The 22609-nt window shown below is 44.1% G+C and overlaps 1 long non-coding RNA gene across 1 annotated transcript; it reads right to left on the bottom strand.

Moving 5' to 3' along the window:
• Nucleotides 1-1240: 1240 nt before the first annotated feature.
• On the bottom strand, nucleotides 1241-5644 carry LOC103093380 (uncharacterized). Its single transcript, XR_473688.3, has 3 exons — nucleotides 5557-5644; nucleotides 4158-4317; nucleotides 1241-2310 (listed from the first exon to the last, which is right to left on the bottom strand). It is a non-coding gene; the product is annotated as an uncharacterized LOC103093380 (long non-coding RNA).
• Nucleotides 5645-22609: the final 16965 nt, after the last annotated feature.

Here is a 22609-nt window from a genome sequence, read left to right as displayed (position 1 = left end):
ACAACTTTTTACATTCAGAGGGCACCATCAGATTCCATCAGGAACAACATATAGACTTGGATCATCTCTCGAGATCTCCTCCAATCTGGCACTCTGTGATCCCTGCAGCAATACAGCCTATTTCTTCTCCAGATTCCTCTCTGGCTTGCAAGTGCACCTCAAAAGACCAATTTGTTTCAGCAAACATTTCATAGCCATAGAGTTAGATCTGAAAAGGAGCCTAGAAGCCATCTAGCCAGTTTGTGAAGCACCTACTATGTGCTGGACAGTGTAGTATGGAGGAGCAGCTCTTAGAAAATAATCTGGGTACCTCTGGGAGTCTCTGATTCTCTTCTTGATAATACTAAGATGTTTTCATTTCTAATATGGTAAATATCAACAGAAATAACACACATAAACAAAAGCTCTTAGGACAAGGGGGTCCTCAGTGATATTTAAGAGTGTAAAAGTGTCCAAAGACCAAAAACGTTGATTGTGGAAGCCCAGAGTTCGATTTCTGACGAAGTCAGGATGAGTATGATTCTGGGCAAGTTACTCTCTAAAACCCTAAGTTGCAGAAACAGTGTCAACCTGCATTGGCAAAGGGAGTTTCCTCCTCTAGGAATTCCCTACACCAGTGAAATAGTGGGTTAATTATTCCTTTCCCTGCGTGCTAGTAATTTCACTGTGTTAAGTAATGGGGATAAAAGGTAACAATGAAAGCATCCTTCTACATGGGAAGGAGGCAATAAGTGGAGAGATGAGCAAATAAAAGGGATATATTCAGCAGAATGGGAACTAGAGCAGCCCCAAGCTACAGAATTAGCTGGTGAGATGTCCTTCCCCAGTCACTGGGTCTTTCCTGTATGGACATAGCTGTTTACCTGTGGTCTCCCCCATTGGGATGGGAGCTCCTTGAAGCCAGGAGTTGTTTTTGCCTTTGTTTAAATCTACTTAATCTAGTTCTGCCATGGAAATTCCCATTCCTTCAAGATTGGTATTCCTTCTTCATGTTTCAGATAGGACAGCTAAGTCAGGAACTCCAGGAGACAGTGAAGCAGAGTGGATAGAACACTGGACTTAGAGTTGGGATTCAAAAATGGCCTCAGACTCTTGCTAGCTTTTGACCCCAGTGGGTCATTTGACTTTTCTGCCTCAGTTTCCCCTTCCGTCAACTGAGGGGACTAGACTCGATGACTTCCAAGGTCTCTCCTAGCTCTGAATCCATGATCCTATTGACCTCCATGTAGTACTTGGAATAAGAGAGTGGATTCCCTGAATAACATACACTAAACCTATTTTGAGCCCAGAATGTCTGAGCCATGCAGATCTTTCTGGTTACATTCCCATCAACTTTATTGCATGTTCCAGTCTTGACTGCTTCCCAGACTTGGGAATGGGTGACTCCATGAGCTTCTCCCCATAGGTGACTCTGTGGGAATATAGCCCATAGATAAGACGCTTTAGTGTCTTGGGGACTACTGGGAGGCTGACCCAAAATAAACACTTAGAGCAAATGATGAGGGAATTTCCCTGGTATTATCCAGGACAAGGAAAGAAAGGCTTATGAACAGCGTAGTCCTTGGGGCAGCTTCCAATCAACCTCATCCAGATCTTGCCTGGGAGAAAAGCTGCTGGATTGGAGCCTGGAGTGAGAATCTGGCTCCCCTGCCCCTGTCGCTTTTACAGATGTTGTTCCTCTATGGGAGAATCAGCAAAACAACAGGGATGGAGAAATTTCTCACCGAATTCAAACTGTAAAATACTTGGTAGGAGCTTTGTCTTTGCCTCTATTCACTGTCTTGTTGTTTTAATGAATGCTCAGTTCATTTGGAAAACCCATTCCCATGTTCCCCACCGCCTTCTCTGGTTGAGCTCATGAAGGTTTTCCTTGTTTTTCTGTTTAGGGTCTATAAAATCAGTTTTATAATAAACTTAATAAGATGCTGAACCACCAAATAAACGAATGAAATGAGGAATAAAGTACCTCACAAAAGCACAAACTTTCAACTACTTCCATTTCAAGAAGGGAAAAAAAACATATAACCTCAAATCAAATAAAATAGCCCTTGCACGTTGGCTCTGAGTCTTCCTCCAATTTCTGAGTGCTTATCTAGTCAGATTTCGATGGTCCTTTCAGTACATCCATAATAGTCGATGTATATGTTTTCTTCACTCTCCATCACTTTTTAGTGGTCTTTGCCTATTTCTTTGTATTGTTCACATTCATTATTTTTTATGGTGTGATAATGTTCCATTTCACAGAAAGACCACAATTTATCCAGCCATTTCCCAGTCATTGAACCAATGTGTCGTTTCCATCTTTTTTTTCTATTACAAATAAAGCAGAGAACATTTTTGAACAGGAGCTTTTACTCTCTTTTTAATAGTAATGCTAGTATATACATTCCCAAAATTGGGATCATTGGGTTAAAGGATGTGAACAAATTTCTGACTCATTACATTCTGCAAGCCTATTCTCCAAAAACATATTGCATCTATTTACAATTCCACCAACAATGTAATAGAGGAGTCTCAAGTAGATAGCTCTGACCTTGAGTTTTCACATTGTATACCTAAAATGGTGGAGAAAATCACTCTAAAGGTTTTCTAAAAAAAAAAAGGCAAAGGCATTTTGCGATCTAACTGCATCTTTTCAAAGACAGGAGAAATTTTAGGCCACCCATCAGACAGAATGCAGTCGTGATTAGACGGAATGCAATGGCTCTCTCTTCCTTCTTCTGGTGCAATAATGAAGACATTAAATTACCAGGTCAGAGGCCCCAATTCACAAAGAAATAATCTCAGTTTATTATTTCTAATCTTATTAAGTTAGAAAATAGTCCTGAGATGTAATGTCAACCTGAAGTGGTTGAGGTATTGATTGCAAGAAGCCAGCACTCATGGATAATTCAAGGAGTCTGATTTCATTTAATTTCTGTAATTTTTAAAACAGGCCAACAAAATTTCTAGGCAGCAAATAATCCTAAATTATTCCCATAAATAATGTAGATGTCTTATCAGATTTGTTTAGTCTTCATCAGTTCCACCCTATGTATTATGGATTAGGTAAAAGTATTGTTTTTATTCCTGTTTTCTTAATCCCCAGTGCCGTCCTTAAAGCAAATAAGCCTTCTAAAATGTATGGCAATTAAAAATAAATTAATAGAGAAATCATCAAGCTATAAGGCTTTACGTTTTCAATGGATGCGGTCATTTCTTTGCAATGGGATTGTGTCTATAGTGCCTTCAGGACCTACTGTGTGCATGGTATTGCGCTGACCCCAGGACACTGGGCTTTTGAGATCCTCCTCAGAGGGTTGCTTTTGCTGTAAATACTATTTACCGACAGCTTCTTGGAAAATATACTTTTGTCCGGAACAAAAACTGCTCCCATATAAGTTTGTGATTAAGGGAAAGCAAAAAGAGGCAGCTAGGTGGCTCAATGGGTTGAGAGCAAAGTCTCAGACACTTCCTAGCTGGGTGACCTTGGGCAAGTCACTTAACCCCCACTGCCTAGTCCCTACAGCTCTTCTGCCTTGGAATCAATATACAGTATGGATTCTCAGACAGAGGGTAAGAGTTAAAAAAGAGAGAAAGATAACTGAGTAGAGACAGCGTGGGACTTAAAGTCAGGAAGATCTGGGGTCAGATCCTGTTTTTAACACTTACTGGTCAAGATAACATGATAGAATAGAAAGGCTCTGGACTTGGAGGCAGGAAAGGCTGAGATCAAATCTGTCCTCAGAAACTTGATAGTTCTAGGATCTTGGTCAAGTCACTGAAACTCTCTGCCTCAGTTTCCTCATCTACAAAATGGGGACAGTGGAGACCTCAGAAACCATCTAGACCAACTCTTTCATTTAACTAGTGAAAAAAGGGAGACCCACATATAGGAAATGATTTGTCCAACATCAACCAGGTAGCAAGAACGAGGTCAATATTTTGTTGAGTGGATGTGGGTGATCCCTAAAGCAAGGATGTCTCATGAAGAACTGTCTGGTATTAGAGAGGAGATTTCTGCATCCCCAATTCTCTCATTAGTGGGGTTTTTCCCACATAGATTTTTATCAGTGGGGTCTGTGAGTGCCCAACTGGGAGAAGCCAGCCGGCTGACACTGAGCTTCTCTCTGAGAATCTTCTGGCACCGTCTCATCTCCATCCTGCCTTCCACTCACCTTTCTCAGCTGGGCAATGGCAGCCGTAAGACTTTCTCGTCCTTCTCAGTTCCCAGGACTTTTCCACAACAATCGAGACTCGCCGCCTCCCAGAATGTTTCCAAGGAGGATATTTATTAGCCCAGAAGACATGTGTGGGCACAGCATGTTCTGTTTTGACCTGTAATGCCCGAATAATGACCACAATAAATCAGACCTCATTACGGTGTGAGGGAGAGTGGGACGGAGCCACGGGCTGGTAATGAGGCCAAATGTAATAAGCTTGGAGCTCTCTCCACAGGCTTGGTGGGAAGTGAGGGGAAGGTCTCATGGATCCAAACGCTTTGGGATGGTCACCACTGGTGGCCTGAGCACATGTGTGAGGTGGGAATGAGCCTGCCTGGGAGCCTGGAACATGGTAAGCAACAAAGAAATGTTTCTCATTCATTCATTCATTTGGATACTCAGAGTGACTTACGATTCAGAGTAACAACAATCAGTCATTATTTTTTTAGGCACCTTCCATGTGCCAAGCCTGGTCCTCTAATACTTATTTGAACAGGAAGAACTGATAGCAACCAGCAGCTTGAATGAATGAATGAATGAATGAATGAATGAATGAATGAATGAATGCTAATTCATATCAAGTGCTAAGTGCTGGAGATACATGTACCAGACAGCCAAATAGTCACTGAGCTTCCATTATCATGGAAGAGGCAACAAGTAAAATTGATGAAGACTCCAAGGAAAGAAAGAGAGAAGGGGCTGGTTCACATGGGCCAGGATGGCTTAGAAATGGCCAGGAAGTAAGATGGAGGCCTGGATCTAGGCAATAAAATGTGAAAATTCCCCTATTAGAGTCCAAGGTCCAAAGAAAGAATCCAAGTTCCAGTGGGAGGGAGATGAGTTTGAGAAGACCAGGAGACATGAGTTGGAAAGATATTATCATAAATTTCTAAACCTTAGAAACGATTCTAAAACAGCAGAGGAAAAGTTCATAGAATCATTGATTTAGCCAGGTGGGACCTTAGAAATCATCTAAGCCAGCCTCCTCATTTTATAGGTCAGAAAACTGGACCTCAGAGCAAATGAGTCACTTATCCGTGCTAACACGTGATTAGTATGTTACGAAACTGGGACTAGGATAAGTCCATACAGGGAAAAACTCCAATAAAAAAGTAGAGTTGTGGGAATGCAGAAACATCCTCTCTAAGACCAGATGGTTCTTCATGGAACATCCTGGCTTTAGGGTCACCCACATCCACTCAACAAACATTCAACATCCCAACACAGAATGGGGTCTTCTGGGACTAAAAAAGTTCAGGTGAATTTTGTTCCTTCTATCAGGGAGAATACAAAAGACTTACAGAAGCAACAACAAATGAGAGTAAAAATTAGAGGGTTGTGCCTAGCCAGCTACCTTTTCTTTAATCTTCCTCCCTTTTCTTTCCTCTGTCTCAGGAATTGGCCATCTTTAGTTTCATCCATATGCTGGGGTTTTACTCTTTTTGAAGTCTTACATCTATGTGTCATGCAGGCTAGGCAGGCATTGACAGGCTCTCATCCGCATCATAGAAGGGACCCCCTGAATTGGTGGGATCACAAAGCATTCAAGTATTGAGTCTGTTTTTAGAGGGCAATCCTGTGAACAGGAAGGTTCTCTAATTCCAAAGCCAAAATTCTTAACCCAATGGATCACTGCTGTTAAGCTAGGAAGCAAAACACTCTTCCCCAGCAAGACAAGTCAGGTTCTCTCTGCACATCGAATGCCATCGTCAGAATCCTCGTGGTGACTTGAGCCAAAACTAGAACTCAGGAAGCCGAAGTGTCCTGGGACAGTTTGATGCTTGCTGTGGGCCAGACCCACTCCCATCTCTCCAACATGGACCACAACTGAGGGAAGAGCATCGAGAGTTCCCTTTTAGGGCTTGACCTTTGCTCATGGATTTTTTGCCACTTGGAGCCCTCTGCCATGATTTGTGGTCTTCATTCTTCATGCATGGTCTCTCCCCATTGATTACCTAACATCATTAGTTTGGACTTCCCAATACGAAAGTCAACAGAGAGATCAATTTTAACCATATGATCTAAAAAAAATCTGCTCTTACAGCATCCAGAAGCCAGAATCGTTTATCTTTTGCTCTCCAAATCATAAATCTTTGACTATGGGGAGAAGGACCAGCTCATTGTCAGCGAACAGCACTAAGGAGGAATCAGCTAACGGGAATAAGAGGAAGCTTCAGTGGCTCAGGTGGAGAGGAAGGAGCCATTCAGTGGATGACAATGGGCAAAAATCTCTGTCCTTCCTCAACTGCCCAGAGGAGCTCAATATACGCCTCACCCTCTATAGCCCTTCCCACCCCATCTTCCACACCATCATTTTTGCTTTTCAAAATCATTGTTGTCATCGATAAATCTCTACGAGCACCAAGTGGCTCTCTGATCCTTCCAATGTGAATGTTCCCTCCATCTCAATATACAACATCTCCTGATCGGTTACAGCAGGAGTCGGGAGACCTGGGTTTTAATCCCACCTCTGAGTCTTAATACCTGTGTGACCATGAAGAAGCCCTGTACCTTCCCAAGTCTTCCATTTCCTCCTCTGTAAAACGAGGAGATTTGTCTTTGTTTCTTCTTCTAGCCTGAGATCTTCAATATGATTAGAAAGTCTGGTGCCCTCCAACCCTAAATCTGGGATCCTAAGTCATTTAAACTCTCTAAGCCTCGCTTTCCTTCTCTGAAAAATGAGGGGTCCTTTCCAGCTTCAAATCCATGATCCTAGGCATTACTTTGGTGGGTCACCTCATTTCTTTCTCAGTTTCCATATCTGCAAAATGAAAAGGTTGCCCCAGATGGATTTTGAAGACTCTTGGAGCTCGAGGTCTTCTCAGGAAGTATGGAGGGGACAAACTCTTTCAACAGCTAAGAAACACCCCTAGACTATGCCCCAGGCAGGCTCCTTCACCCTCCTGAGCACAGATCTTTCACCCTGGCCGCCTCCCTGGCAATGGTCTAAATATGCCTCAGAGTCTCTATCTATACCCACCCATCACTCAGTTACTGACCTGTCCTGGGCATATTTTGCCCAGTTTTCCCCAGGCACCCGAATTCCTAGCTCTAGGGAATGAAGCAAGTGAGCTAAAAGAAATTAATCCTTCAAGAAAAAAAGATTGGCTTTCCAATGTTGAGCCATTGAAGGAACTCCAGAAGTATTACCCCTGATAAGAGAGAACCTGGCCAGAGGGCCCTAACCATAAGAGAAGAGTTGAGCTAAATTCACAATTACTTCTGGGAGAAGCCCAAAGATTTAGATAAGCAGTCATTAATCATAGTGGAGGATTATGCCTGCATATTTTTTTAAAACCTTTTCCATCTTGAATTTCATCATAGAGTTCTTATTCCAGTTAATATAATCAGAATTCTGTGGTTTGGGTCAGGCGGGGGTGGGGAGATGTGGTTTGCACTTTTAAAGAAAAAGCATTTGGGGCCATGGAAGTAGAGGTATCCCTTTCACATCACGGGGATTAAGGACCCAGCACCCCATGAGCTAGAAAATCCATGTAAAAAGTTGTGGCCCTTCCTTCATATCGGAGCAGTCTGAATTTTTTCTCTTTCTTTTCTGGAATGTTTACAGTACCTTATTGTAAAATCTGGGTGAAGTATTTGGCCATAGACCATATGTAGGTCAGTGGTAAGTTAAAATATAATATAAAATTAAAAAATAATTATAAAAAATAAATAAAAAATAAAAATAAACTATATGAATGTACAACCCAGTAGAATTACTCGTTGGCTACAGGGGAGGAGGAGAGGAAAAGAACATGAATCATGTAACCATGGAGAAATATTCTAAATCAATTAATTAAATAAATTTTTTCAATTCTAAAAAAAATAAAATACTATATGAAAAAAGAAAATTTAAAAATACAAATTAAATATGAAAAAATTTTAATGAAACCTATTTTAGGAAAATAGCATTGACTATTTTGAATGCAGAAAAAAACTGGGACTTACTGTTAACCTGTGGTACTGCTTTACTTTTTACTTATGTAACTTTTTAAAATACTTTTATTTCATGCATTTCTGAATTTCTAAACTTTTTCTGCGTCATCAACCGGCATCACCTGCATATTGTCTATGGCTTCTTCAAAACTCCCAAGCAATCCCCGTTTCATTTGTTATGCCAACCCAGGATATACTGAGACCATGATGGGGGAAGTCAGGCTGGGGGAAGGAGAGCTGATGTTTTCTGCAACTGGTTACACAGAGCTATGGAATCACCCTGCCCTACGCTGACACCACCCAGTGAGAACTGCCCATATTGCAGTCATCGTTCCTTACAGGAACCAAGGAATGTCGAGAGTCCTTGATTTACAAATTCTTTTTCAATGGCCAAAAAAAAAAATTCAACCAGCTTAGCAATTTTTTTTAAGGAAAGACTTGAGGGGAATATCTGCAAAGGTTGGTTGGCTCTCCCATTGGGGTCATTCGAGGCTTCTACTTCCCCAGTTCCTTTAGCCTCTTCCGAGGAGCATTAAAAATAGTTTTTAGGGTTGTTTTTTCTTCAAGATTTTCTCCTTCACAAAATCCCTCTTTCCATTTCCAGAGACCCTTAGAAATGGACCCATCCACAGAGCAATCAGTATTCCCTAAGTGTTTAATATATGCCAGGCACTGTCCTAAGCATCGGGGATATAATTGGAGATATCAAAAGAACTTGTCCCTGCCCTCAAGCAGCTTACCATCTAATGAGGAAGATAATGCCTATGTGGATGAATACAGAGAGACACAACCTTATGCATATCTATACACAGAAGTAGAAACATACAAAATGTTTAGACCAAAACACATAAGCATATACATACAAACAGGATGAACACAACATCCTCACAGGACAGAGAGGGATTAGGGACCTTTTTAGGTAGAAGCTAGAACTGGATTCTTAAGGGAAAACAGGACTATAAGAAGTGAAAGTGAGGGACCAGCTAGGTGGCTCAGCAAATACCCTGGAGATAGAAGGTCCTGGGTTCAAATATGATCTCAGATACTTCCTGGATGTGTGACCCTGGGCGAGTCACTTAACCCCCATTGCCTAGCCCTTCCCACTCTTCTGCCTTGGACCTGATATTTAGTATTTATTCTAAGATAAAAGTTAAAAGGTTTTTTGTTTGTTGGGGGGGGGGGGTATGTGTTAAGTGAAAGTGAGGAATGCATGTGTTTCAGATGTGGAAAATAGTCAATGCTAAGGTCTAGAGACAGAAAATGTCCGCATCTGTGTGCAGACTAGCCCAGCTGGCCAGATGAGGGAGTTCAAGGTAGGAGAAATGTTTGGATGGATTTACAAGGAGGTCTCCCTTTGCCCTGTTCCTCTCCTTTGCCCCGTGCAGACTGCTCTTACAGACATTTGGAGATAAACAGCTTTCATGGCACCTGGGAGATGATTCTCACTGAGGAGACCTGGGGAGTAAAGCTGATGATGGCTGCTCCTTGCTGTGGCTCATCCTTCTTGGATTTCTAACTTCCTCGTAGGGGAATTCTGAGTCCCATGCATGGGAAGGAACTCTTGAGAAATGGCAGGAAGGGAAAGCTCACGACAAAAGGAATTATGGGGAAGTCATAATTTCTTGCTCCCCTTGTCAGGACTTACAAGTCTGTACAAATTATGAAGCTCCAACAGGAAGTCTGCTGCTCTCCTTGGGAAGTTTCTAGAAGTCCACGGCAGTCTCAGCATCATCCTGGTGACTCTCAAGTACACCTCAAGAACACTGTTGGATATATTGGCCCTGATGGTCTGGCTGTCCCATTCACTGCTTTCTCCATCTTTTCTGAAGAATTGAGGGAGAACCCTTCCAGATACTCAAGGAAGAAACAATTTTCTGGTGTCCTCATCCTTTGTTGGCAGCTGGGAGACAATCAGCCAAGCCCTGTGGTGAGAACCCAGGGGGTCCCTGCCGGGATAAATCCAGAGAGAAGACAATGAAACATTGGAAGAAAGGTTTCTCCTGAGGAAGAGTCCCTTGGAAAGCAAGGAACCCACTAAGCTGCCAGTCACCCAAGTTCTGAGAGCAATTTGACTTTCATGGCAGCCCTCACAGAGGTTTTCCCAATTGTTGTTGTTTGAGGATTCTGATTAACATGTTTGCTTTGTATGGATGCTAAAGGCTGGACTCCTGAACACACTGGATTTGGCTGTCCTTCCATCTGATCTGCTAGCCCAAAGGGAAAGGTTATAAATCTACAGAGGAAAGCCCTCCAGAGTTTGTGGTTGTGGTATAGGGAATGCATGGAAACTCTCCCTCCTCTTTCTTCTGGGTCCCATTGGGGAGAATAGGTCTCAGCAACCCCCCTCTACTCTCATATCACATGAGCCAAGAAAGGGGCTATGAGGGTGCAAATGCCTTGAGCTGTCACCCCCAAACCCAGGCTCATAGTATCATAAGATCAGAAATGAAGAGGTGGGAACGACCTCAGAGGCCAGCTGAAGAATATGAAGCCTAGGGAGATGATGTGATGGACCCAGGGTCACAGCAGCTAGTAAATCAGAGGTAGGCTCTTAAAGATCCATGAAGAAGCATCAGTCCTGCATGCCCAATTTATTCTAGGCTTGTCTCTCAAGCCTAGAATAAATTGGGCCCCAGCTCACATAATTACGGTTTCCAGAATGATCAAGGGGGAGGGGAGGGAGGAATGTGATATTTTTAAATCACTGTCATCTGAACTTGGCAAAGAAATGAAGGATACATAAATGTAATTGTAAAGAAATTAATTTTGCCCATTCAGGAAGAGAGGAATTGGAGAAAGGACTAATAAAGGAAGGATTAGTCAAAAGCAAAACAGACTCAAAGAAGAAGAAAATAAGGAGAAGAAAAAGTAGAAAATAAGTTGTAGAGAAATATACAATTAAGGATTTTAACTGTATATGTATGGACTTAATTCACCCTTAAAGTGGAAAAGGGTAGCAGCTTGATTAGACAACATAATTCAAAACTATGGTTACAAGAAATACTTGAAATAGATGCACAGAGCTCAAATAATGGACTGGAGCATCATCCATTATACTTCAGCTGAAATAGAAAAATGCAGATAGTTATCCTCTCAGAAAAAGGAACAGCAAAAATAAATGTAACTAAAAGAGATAAGCAATGAAACTATATTTTGCTAAAAGGTAGCATAAACAATGAATTAATATCAATATTGAATATCTTCCCCAATAGAAAAAATTGAAAATTTCTTAGCTCTGCATGATCTCATCACAAAAAATTGATCATGTATTAGGGCATTAAAACAACAGTTGTGGGAAAGCCTCTTTTACAGACCATAATAAAATTATATTCATTACAAAAATAAATAAATAAATAAATTGGGCCCCAGGAGTCAATAGCAGAGAAAGAATGGGAGACAGTCTTCTCCTCCAAATGGTGAAGGAGCATCTACCCTCCAGCCCATTTGGAGAGATCTGGCTTAGTTTGTCCAGGAAAGGAATCTCTGTAGACAGGAAGGCACTTGGCTCTCAAAGCACCAGCAAAGATATCACAGATGTCAAACAACTTCTGAGAACACTCAAACACCAAGTTGACAACAACAACAACAGCAACAAAAATAATAGAACCATGGAAGGAACTTTGGAAATCGTCTCTACTCTAGCACCCTCATTTGACAGAGGCACAGAGACAGAATAAAACTTGTTGACGGTCACAGTTAACAAGAACCAAGATTATGAGCTGGAGTTTTCTAACTCCAGACCCAATGATATTTCCAGTGTTGCCCACTACCAAAAACGTTTTAAGAATTTCTAAGATAAACACAACAATGCATTGTAGGTGGAACTGTGGATTGGCTCAGCCATTCTGGAAGATCATTTGGAATGATGTGAATAAGGTGATTGAAATGCCCAGGCCCTTTGACAGAGAAATGTCTGTCCTAGGCATATATCCCAAAGAAGTCACTGGCAAAAAGAAAAGGTCCATACAAATCAAAATATTTATAGCTGCATTTTCATGGTAATCAGGAACTAGAAACATCAATTGGGGAATGACCAAACAAGTCATGGTAGGTAAATGAGTACATTTCTATATTACTATAAAAAACAATGATGTAACAAACAAATAGAGAAATAATTTTCCCCAAAAAATTTTAAAAGGAGGTAAAGAAGGAGAAGCATAGAAAGACAAAGAAGAAGGGATACAGGGTGAAAAGATCAGAACCGAGGAAATAATATACAGAATGAGTCCCATATTGTTAGTGGAAAGACCCTCATCTACAAAACAACTGAAAAGAAATATTGCAAAATTGAAAAGAGCAGCCTTGGCCCAACGAAGAAATTGGGAAGATCTACTTCTTTGCAGAGTGTAGGGGTGCATCAAATGTGAAATACTGTCCATATTGTCAGATTTTTTTTGATGTATTGAATAGTTTTCCTGGGTTTTTCCCCTTTCCTTCTAATTTTAATTTCTTAGAAGAAAAATTATTTTGTTGTAAGGGACAGTTTTGTGGAAGGGAGGAGTAAGGAGAGGGAAGTATACAGAAGAAAACTAAGATAATGGAAAAAACAAAACACTTGATTCAATTCAATTAAAATAACCTAATTCCTCACTGTCCAAAAAAAAAAAACAGTTCCTATGAGATTTCATTCATTAGAGCGAACTGTAATTAATTCTGCCTTATGGTGGCACAGTAAATAGAAGGCTGGGTCCAGAGTCAGGAAGATTCTGTCTTCCGAGTTCAAATCTGATGTCAGACACTTAATAGCTATGTGACACTGGGCAAGTCACTTAACCCTGTTGGCCTCAGTTTCCTCATCTGTCAAGTGAGCTAAAGAAAAAAATAGCAAACCACTCCAGGAGTTTTGCCCAGAGAACCCCAAATGGGCTCACAAAGAGTAGAACCCAACTGAAAAACAACTGACCAACAAGAAACAATTCATTCATTGAGAATTTGCTATTCGATCTGCAGATTCTCTAGCCTCCATGCTTCCTTCTGGTCCTTTTCTTCCCCAAGCTTCTCATCTCATGGTTATTCCATCACTTATTAGCCACTGGTTGTTCTCCTTATTCAGCTTATCAGAATCCTTCCTATACCAGAGTCCCCAGAACTGACCACAAGATTCTGATGGGAAATTGGAGCAGAATATATATAGCAGAACCATCATCTGAAGAGACATCCTATTTAGAGCCATTATTCTGGAAACCAAAAGGGAGAATCAGAATGAATGGAGTAGATGCTGTGAGGAGGCAGATGTGGGTACAATGTTAGAAATACTTCCTAAAAATGAGTCACCCCAAAATGGACTGGGCTGTCTAAAGCATGTGACCCTGGGCCAGTCCCTTCACCCCTATTGCCTAGCCCTTGCCACTCTTCTGCCTTGGAACTGGTCCACAGTACTGATTCTAAACTGGAAGAGAAGGGTTTAAATGAATAAATAAAGAGAGAACTCCCTGCAGATTGTAGAATCAAGATCCCGCTTATCACATTTGAAGACAGAAGTAGGAGACAAGCGGACGAGAGGATGTCTGAGATCCCTCCCACCAATGGGACTAAGAGGAAAACCTAAAATTGGGGATATTTGAAACAGTTACTTCTCCCCCCGGTGCCCCATGAAACTCAACTGCTTTTCACTACTGGCTTCTTTCCTCATTAGAAAACCTCCAGCCCAAATTTTGATTGTGCTTCCTTTGGATTTGCAGCAGATTAAAGAATCCTGGACAAACTTCACTCCTGTTGTTACAACACGGTTGGCTAAACCAATTGGCATTATGGACTTTTCTGTCTTCGGTCTTGTGGCCGTCCAAGCTCAAGGCAGCATGTAAGTCATTCTTCTTCTTCTCATTTGGCCTTTGGTGAGCATTTAGCTTGTCCATAATTTACGCCATTCGAGGCTCTCTGATTCCCCCAGGCTCCTGCTCTCCGTGCATGGGGCCAGCAGCAATTAGAAAGCCACCTCGTTTATGACACAGTTTCTGTCATGCTCAGTGCTCGACTTCAAAAGCCCCTAAAAGGGGGGATGGGGAAGGGGGGAGAGAGTGATGCTGAGCCTTTGAGTACTGGGGGAGCTCCAAACCTCAAAGTCACTGAGAACCAGAAGGGCCACCTATGGCCAAGGAGCCCAATCCATGCTTGGAAAAGTCTCCTCTCTATGTGATGCCCAGCCTCAGCTTGAAGACCCCTAAAGGAGATATCTACTGCCCCCCCGGCCACCCACCCAACTTCTGGGCATCTCCAATGGTTAGGGTCCAAGTCAAGCTCAGATGTGCCCATTTCTCCTGATTCTGGCCTCTGAGGCTCAACAGAACCCAGCTAAAAACTCTCCCAAGAGCTTGACGACAGCTATCAGGCCCCAGCCAAGTCTTCCCTTCTCCAAATGGGACATCCTCTCAGTTCCTTCTACCAACCATCCATCACAGGGTCAGTACTAGCTGCCCTTCATCCGGAGGCTAGAATCAATGGAGACATGAACATTTGCATCTTTGGTTTCAGAAAAGCTGACATGTAGTGGAAAGGGCTTTGGATTAAGATCCAAGAACAACGACTTCAATCCTGGATATTCCATTCACCGCTGGTATGACCTTGGACAAGTCCTTTTACATTCATGGGCCTCCGTTTCCTCATCTGTAAATGAGGGCACGGGATGACAAGCACCATTCCAGCTGTAAAAGGACTCTCCCACCCACCACCCCATCCATGAGTGCCTTCTCTCACCAGTCACTTTATTTTTACTATTTCTACACTTAAAACAACGCCTGGCATACAGTAGGTGCCTAAGAATAAATGCTTGTAGACATGAACTTGTGACTTATTTTGCACCTATTTGTATGGATCCATGACTTTCCCGACAGGGGCAGCGATGTAGCAGAGTGGACAGAGCGCCGAGCCTGGAGTTAGGAAGACTCCAACACTTCCTAGCTGGATGGCCCTGGACAAGCCTCTTAACCCCGTTTGCCTCAGTTTCCTCATCTGTAAAATGAAGGGCTAGCTGAGCTCCAAGGTCCTTCCCAGGTTTAAATCAGTGACTAGACTCTGATCCTCTGGGCTTTTGTAACTCAGACCCTTAAATTGCCGAAGCCGCTGATGGGCAGCCCAGAATCCCAGGACTGGCTCCACCTGATAGAGTATCTGCAAGGGGCATCCCTGTCAGGAGGCAGGAGCTCGGTCTGCCTCTTCCCAACAGTTCCAGCGCTTGGCAGGGGAGCAACCAAAACTCAAAAACAACCTCCTGGACCAGCTGAAGTAACTCTCGGGGCAGCCCGGGGCCACTAGGAGGTGACTGCCGGGTCTGGTTGCCTTTAATGTGCAGCAAATTGAGCTATTGTAGTTTTATCTGTTACCAGAAAAGCTCTCAAGAAAGAGAAAAAAAGGAAAGAAAGGAAAGAAGGGAGGGGGCGAGGGAGGACGCAGGAGCCCCACCGTCTCATTTTTAACAAGGACCAGCTGAAAAATGAGGGTTAGCACAGCACAAACCATCCCCACGTCTGCCAATTCATTTCCTGGCCCCAAAGGAAAAAAAAGAGGAGGGAGGTGGGGGAAAAAGCCTCTTGTTTCCTCTCATGCAGGCCAAACATGGCAAGGCACCAAGGGAATTCTGAGCGGAATCAATCGCACTTGTTACTAACTGAGCGCTCTTTTATTCTTATATTACCAAGGACTGGATACTCAGCTGCAAGCAATTACAATGAAGACTTACTGAGTAATGGCTTCCAGCTTGCTCCATGATGGGGCATTAATTGAAAGGGACAATTTAAGAGTTTAGGCCATGTAAATGCATTTCTTACTCTGTCAAATTGAGAAACTTTTGGATGCAGCAGGACTGAAATGTTCAGAACTGAGAACCCCTCTGCCCTCCGAGCCCAGCCAGCTCCCCAAATGGGCTTCCCTTCCTTCTGGAGAAATCAAAGCTAGTGACGATAAAACGGGCAGCAAGGTTTTTGTTTTTCATCTAGGAATCAAAACACTCCCACTAGCTGCCCCCCCCCTCTCTCTCTGTCTCTCTCTCTCTCTCTCTCTCTCTCTCTCTGTCTCTCTCTGTCTCTCTCTCTCTCCCTCTCTTTCCCTCTCTCTCTTTCTCTCTCTCCCAAACTCCTCTCTTTCTCTCTCCCTCTCTCCTCTCTCTCTTTCTCTCTCTCCCTCTCTCCCTTTCTCCCTTGTTTCTCTTCTTCTCTCACTCTTCTTATCTCTTCCTCTCTCTGTTCCTCTCTCTGTTCCTCTTTCTCTCTATCTGTCTCTCTTCTTATCTCTTTGTCTCTCTCCCTCTCTCCCCCTTTCTCTTCATTTCTTCCTCTCTCTGTGTCTCTCTCCTTATCTCTTTCTCTCTGTCTGTCTCTATTTCTCTTCCTCTCTCTCCTTATCTCTTTGTCTCTCTCTTCCTCTCTCTGTCCCTCTCTGTCTCTCTTCCTCCCTCCCCCCTCTCTCTTTGTCTCTTCTTCTCTCTCTTCCTTTCCCTCTCTCTTCCTCTCTGTGTCCCTCTTTGTCTCTCTCTCTCTCTCTCTCTCTCTCTCTCTCTCTCTCTCTCTCTCTCTCTCTCTCTCACACACACACACACACACACACACACACACACACACACACACACACACACAGAGTAGCATCAATTAGTGAAAAGAAGTCTGACCTTGGAGCTAGAGTAGGCTTCAATTGTTCAAAATTGCAAAGCGCATGACACTTGTTAGAATAGGAAGAATGTGGTATCGGGGATCAATGGACCCGAGTTCCAATTTTACTTGAGACATTTAGTGGCTGGGTGACCACAGACAAGTAATTTCACCTCTCTGTCCCATCATTTTCTTAATGGGGCAACAATTCCCCCAGGACTGACATCACCATGTTGCAGGGAGGCTCCAAGCAGAGAATGGCTGTTTCGGAGGATGCTCTAGAGCTGGCTGGGACCTCAGAGGTCACCGGGTCCAACCCCCTCATTTTACAGAGGGGGAAACTGAGTTCTGGGCATACCTACAGGTCTCCGGCACCAGAAGTGGAATTTAAACCCAGACTTTCGGAGTCTTTACCCTCCACCAAGTGCTCTGGGTTTTGTCAACCTTGACGTACCTTATGGGTGTCAGTGATTGCTGGTGATTTCATGGGCCACAAAGGAGCAAGTTGGAGGAGCTTCCAGAGTGCCCAGAAAGGCCTGGAAGATGCTCAAAGGTGAGCCGGCCCTGAGGCAGGTCAGAAGATGAGGGCTTTTATTGAGGTTTCTCAGAATGGGCTTTACTTTCCCCAAACTGCATCAAATCACCAGCATTTTGCAAGAAAAGTCCCTGAAGTTGTAAAGGGCTCTCATGATGGAGAGGACATTCCGAGGCTTCGGGGGCACCGGAGGAGGCTCAGATCAGCCCCCCCACAGGAAGAGGCCTTCCCTGCATTCCCTCTGAGAGTGCCTTCCTCTGAAGCTGGACATATCCTGTACATGGTGGCATGATGTGTGTAGGGCACGTATGTGTGGCATGACAATGGCATGTTGTCTCCTTCATGTGTGTGAGGACAGGGACTCTGTTCTTCCCTTTCTTTGCTTTGCTCCATCCCTGCCCGCTGCTGGGGCTTCATAAATGCTTGTTGACCAACTGACATTCTTCCAACGGCCTTCAAGGCCTGATGGCGGAAGCCTCAGCTTCTCCTCTGTTGATGGCTTCCTGGGAATCAGCCTCGTTGAACACAGCTCCCGTCATCCAGCTGGCAGCCTGGGCCTCAAGTCCAAGAGAGACGGGTTCTAATCCAGCCTCGTGGTCCTTGGGAAGCCATCTAGCTTGTCTCGGGTCAGTTTTCTTATCGCTCAAATAGGGCTAATGACAGCGTCAGTATCCAAGGATTGTGGTGAGGATCACATGAGACAATATCTCGTACGTTTAATTAAATTACTAATCATTATTAGCTTAGTAGCCATGGGTTCTTTGGCCACAGCAACCCCGGAAATACCAGATACGTCCATTATTCGGGGATTGAAAAGTGAGCAGACCCTGTTCAGAAGCAAGCATCGCCGCTGAAAAGGCGGGAAATAGAGTCTACTGCTGTTTTTAAGAGATCTGGAATTACCCAAGGAAAGGATGGTTTCTTAAATAAAATTGTATTGCTCTCCTCTGTTTTTGCACATTCCTCCCTGCAGGGGAAGCCAGGTGGCTCAGTGGATAGAGAACTAGGCTCAGTGATGGGAGGTCCTGGGTTCAAATCTGGCCTCAGACACTTCCTAGCTAGGTGACCCTGGGCAAGTCACTTCACCCCCATAGCCCAGCCCTTACCGCTCTTCTGCCTTGGAGCCAATACGCAGTATTGATTTTAAGATGGAAGGGGAGGGCTGAATATTTTTAAAGATGATCCCTGTACCACCATCCCTCCCTCCCAAGGAGGGCATCCTTTAGCCTTCCTCTCTTCCCTCTCTCCTCTAGGTTGGTGCTGAGCAATGGGAGGGATCAGTAACTCTAAGGAATCAGAAGGGGGACAGAGTAAAGGAAAGCACACAGGGCAAATGTGGCAGGGCAAGATTGGAATTCCTGCCGAATTCGGTGCAGAAATAACTGATGGAGGGAAGGGAGAGCCTACCTGGGCACAGGAAGTCCTGGGTTCAAGTCACATTTCCAATACAGTGACTGGACAAATCACTTTATACCCTTGATGGTCAAGGCCAAACATGTCAAACTCAAATAGAAACACACCCCTGCAGCCAGCGTAGTGACTCAGAAAAACACAAATTAACATTATCTATGTTCTATGATACGTGTATTGATTTTGTTAAAAATTTCTCAATCATAATTTAATCTAGTTCAGGAGCACTTGGGAGTGTGGTGGGCCATGTGTGGTCACACGGTTGACCCCTCTGCTCTAGGGCATTCCCTAAAATTATAAATTAAAAAGAAAATGCCAGTCTGCTTATTGCAAAATAAACAAACAAAAAAAGCCCATTTATTCTTATTCTTGGCCTGAGAACTCCCAACACCACTGAATGCAAAGTTCTGTTCCTTATCCTCTACCCATTATCCTGAAAAGTCACATAGGAGGGTCTTCTTTTAAACCCTTATCTTCTATCTTACAATCAATACTGGATATTGGTTCCAAGCCAGAAGAGTGGTTAAGGGCCAGGTAATGAGGGTTTAGTGATTTGCCCAGGGTCACACAACTAGGAAATGTCTGAGGTCAGATTTGAACCCAAGACCTCCTCTCTATAGGCCTGGCTCTCTATCCACTGAGTAATCTAACTGCCCCCCACCTCTGCCATGGTAGAGTCTTTTCTGACTAATCACACAGCTGTTTCACAACCAGAAGACACTTTCCCAATGAAGATGCTCATGGACCATTTGAGGTTTGAGGTCTCTTCTTCACCTCCATGGTTACCCCAAATTTCACCTTTTTATATAATGTTATTTAAAACAGGAATGATCACAATGAGGTACAAAGCCCCCCTCCAGAATGGGGCAGGGGGCATAGAGAAAGATAGCTAGAAGACATGAAAATTTGGGAGATTGATCATCTATGCCTCTACCATCCAACAGGTTTGGGGTTGAGGAGATGAAACAGTCTGCTGTTCATAGGGTTGTTTTAGTTTTCAAATGAGGAAGAACCACCACAACATCCACAGGACCAAAGATGGAGACCAAGAAGGGACCCCAGAAGCCATCTAGTCCAACCCTATCATTTTACAGATGGGGAAACTGAGGCATGGGAAAGCAAAGTCACCTATCCAAAATCACACAGGTCAAGGATTACCATGATCATAGCACAGTGCCTGGCACATGATAAGCACTTAATAACACTCCTATCTATCCATCCCAGATTTAGTGCTAGAAGAGACCTCGGCATCTTGTCCAACCCTTCTCAGATTGCAGAAGAGGGAACAGAAGAGTGGTCTGTCCGAGGTCACACAGAGAGCAGGGACATGCAAGGTCTGAATCTAGGTTCTCTCCACTGTGGTGTTCATCAGGTTCTGCCATCATCCAGCCTGAGGAGTGGGGTCTTGGTGCCACCACAGGAGAAGCTGAACGTTAGAAGAAATAGGTCGAGGTCAAGGGCTTCTGGGAACAGCAGGCAGCATGGACAAGCTGGATGAAAAATGCTTTGAGAATAAGGAAAGGGTTCATCTTTTCCTTCCCTCAGATACCCATGGGCAGAGCTCCTCTACGGGAGAAAAACTCAATGGTGGAAAGATGGTGGACAGCACAGATGTGGGGGAGGTTTTCTGGAAAGGAGAGATGGGGATCCAGACCTTTGATTTCATTAAAATTGAAAACAGCTTGTATGGAAACTCTCAACCAATGCAGATCAAAAACTGGAGGCAGCGCTTAGAAAGACCAGAATTCAAATCCTGCCTGGGACCTTTTCTAGCTGTGTGCCCCTGGGCAAGTCTCCAAGAGTCTCTTCAGTTTCCTCATTAGTGAAGTAGGGGCAATGATAGCATCTACCTCACAGAGGGAGTATAAGGATCAAATGGGATGGCACCCCCCAAACCTTAAGTGCTATGTATGTGGAGAGAGACAGAGACAGAGAGGCAGAGACAGAGAGGCAGAGATAGAGAGGCAGAAAAAGACAGAGAGACAAAGAGAGGATAAAAATTGAGAGAGAGACAGAGACACAGACACACAGAGACAGAGAAAGAGACAGAGACAAAGAGAAGAGACACAGACAGAGACAGACAGACAGAGTGAGACAGAGAGACAGAGACAGACAGACAGAGGGGGGAGGGAGAGTTAAGACTTGAAGAGTACTTTTCCGCACGTTATTTCATTTGGTATGTATATAGGTATGTGTCATTGCACAAATGAGAAGATCGACGCCCAGAGAGGTTCACTGTGTTCCCCAGCCCCGGGGTCCTATGGGGAGCAGAGCCTGGCCCCCACCCTTGGTCTTGGATCCCCACGTCAGGGCTCTATTCATGACCTGACGCTCTGTCTCCCCCTCTCCCTTCCATTACTCTCTGGCAAAATGATGCATATTTCCTCGTTTCTTGGGCATGACTTAAAAGACCCAGCTGCAGATTCCGAGGGGGGATTAGCCAAGTATCCCCAAATGAAAATCCTGCCTCATTACACAGGATTACCTTTCTATTTTGTGCTGCTCATAAAAAGAGTGTAGACCAGTGTTCTGTCCAGGAAACCTTGAGATGCTGTGTTTTCTCAAACGCTTGTTCTAGGGGGTTTCCTCTTCCTTTCAATCAGACCAGGATTTGTTTACAGGCAGGACTTAATTGAGAACTCTGGTGAGGAGGAGGAGGAGGAGGGGGATCTGGAGACCCCGGGATCTTTCTCCCCCTGTTGTTTGTTTATTGGTTTAATTTTACCCCCAAGTCAAAAGACACTTTGAAATGTAACATGCCATTAGGCGATGTGTCCATACACAGTGCAGACGCCAACCCATGACGGCTACCAGGGCTGCTCTGGCTCACAGACCGGACCCAGGGCCACTTGCTTCCCCTTGGTCTGATTAACAGCCAGTGTAAACAAGCAGCCAACCAGAACAGTGCCCAATACACAGCCTGGAGCCAGCTGCCAACAAGGTCTGGAAGTGACAGTTTGATCTGACATCTTGAGCTGGAGAGAAGAGGCCAAGCTCCTCTCAAACCCAATCCAAGGCTGTCAGAGGGGAAGAAGCTCTGTCTTCTATAATCTCACGCAGAGCAGGAGGGGAGGCAGAGGACCACTGGAGGCCAAGAGCTTCCTAAACTGGTTTAGTAAGACTGGGGAGAGACTCAATGGCAGGTTTGCTTTCAGAGGGAATTTTTGAAAGGCCAACGTGGTAGGAAAGCACTCTGTCCTTGGACCATCTGGGGTGGCTAAGGCAATCGTCATTGCGTTCATTCGACATGAGCCAAAAACTGGTGCAGGCGTCGAGGATCTGCTCGGTATTGATTGGGAGACAGACGGTCGGGGTGTAAAAAATGGAGGACGGAGCTTATGATGTGGAGGGAGAATGAGGAAGGGAGGCAGTATCATGGACAGGGAGCTCAGGACATCAAAATGAAAAGGGAAAATAGAGATTCGCCGGGATTCCTCAGAATGGGACACCGTTTAGTTACTAGAGAACAGGAGGTCCAGAGAGCACAGTGGAAGCTTGGAGAAGAACCCAGGGAGGCTGGGGCCAGTCTGGCTGCTGCATATGAGAAAGTGGTGGCTACTGAAGGGAGCTCTGAGGGGAACTTCAAGGGAAGAAGCTCAGATTTTTAAAAGGAAAGAAGTCTAATGAGAGGAATGACCTTGAATTTTCATCACGTGAAGGATCTAATTGCCAGAATAATGACTGTTTTGGGGAGTGGGGGAAGATGGGAAAATTCCCCAACCAAACCCCTCTTTCTAGAGAGTCCATTCCGTTCTGCACACAGGGAGCACAGGTTCGTTTTCCCAACTCCACAGAACATATATGTTGGCTCTAATAAGCGCTCAATGGATGCAGGATGTAACGGATTCCATGGAAAGAGGGGTTTGGTTGGGGAATTCTCCACCTAAAAACACCCTCATTGCTTTTTGGCAAAAGACTAGACTGCTCACCTAATGGAAAATCCAAGA

This window comes from Monodelphis domestica, chromosome 5 (genome assembly GCF_027887165.1).
Source record: "Monodelphis domestica isolate mMonDom1 chromosome 5, mMonDom1.pri, whole genome shotgun sequence".
Classification (NCBI taxonomy): domain Eukaryota; kingdom Metazoa; phylum Chordata; class Mammalia; order Didelphimorphia; family Didelphidae; genus Monodelphis; species Monodelphis domestica.
The sequence above is the reverse complement of the archived record's forward strand: the minus strand, read 5'-3'. Positions and strand labels throughout refer to the sequence as shown.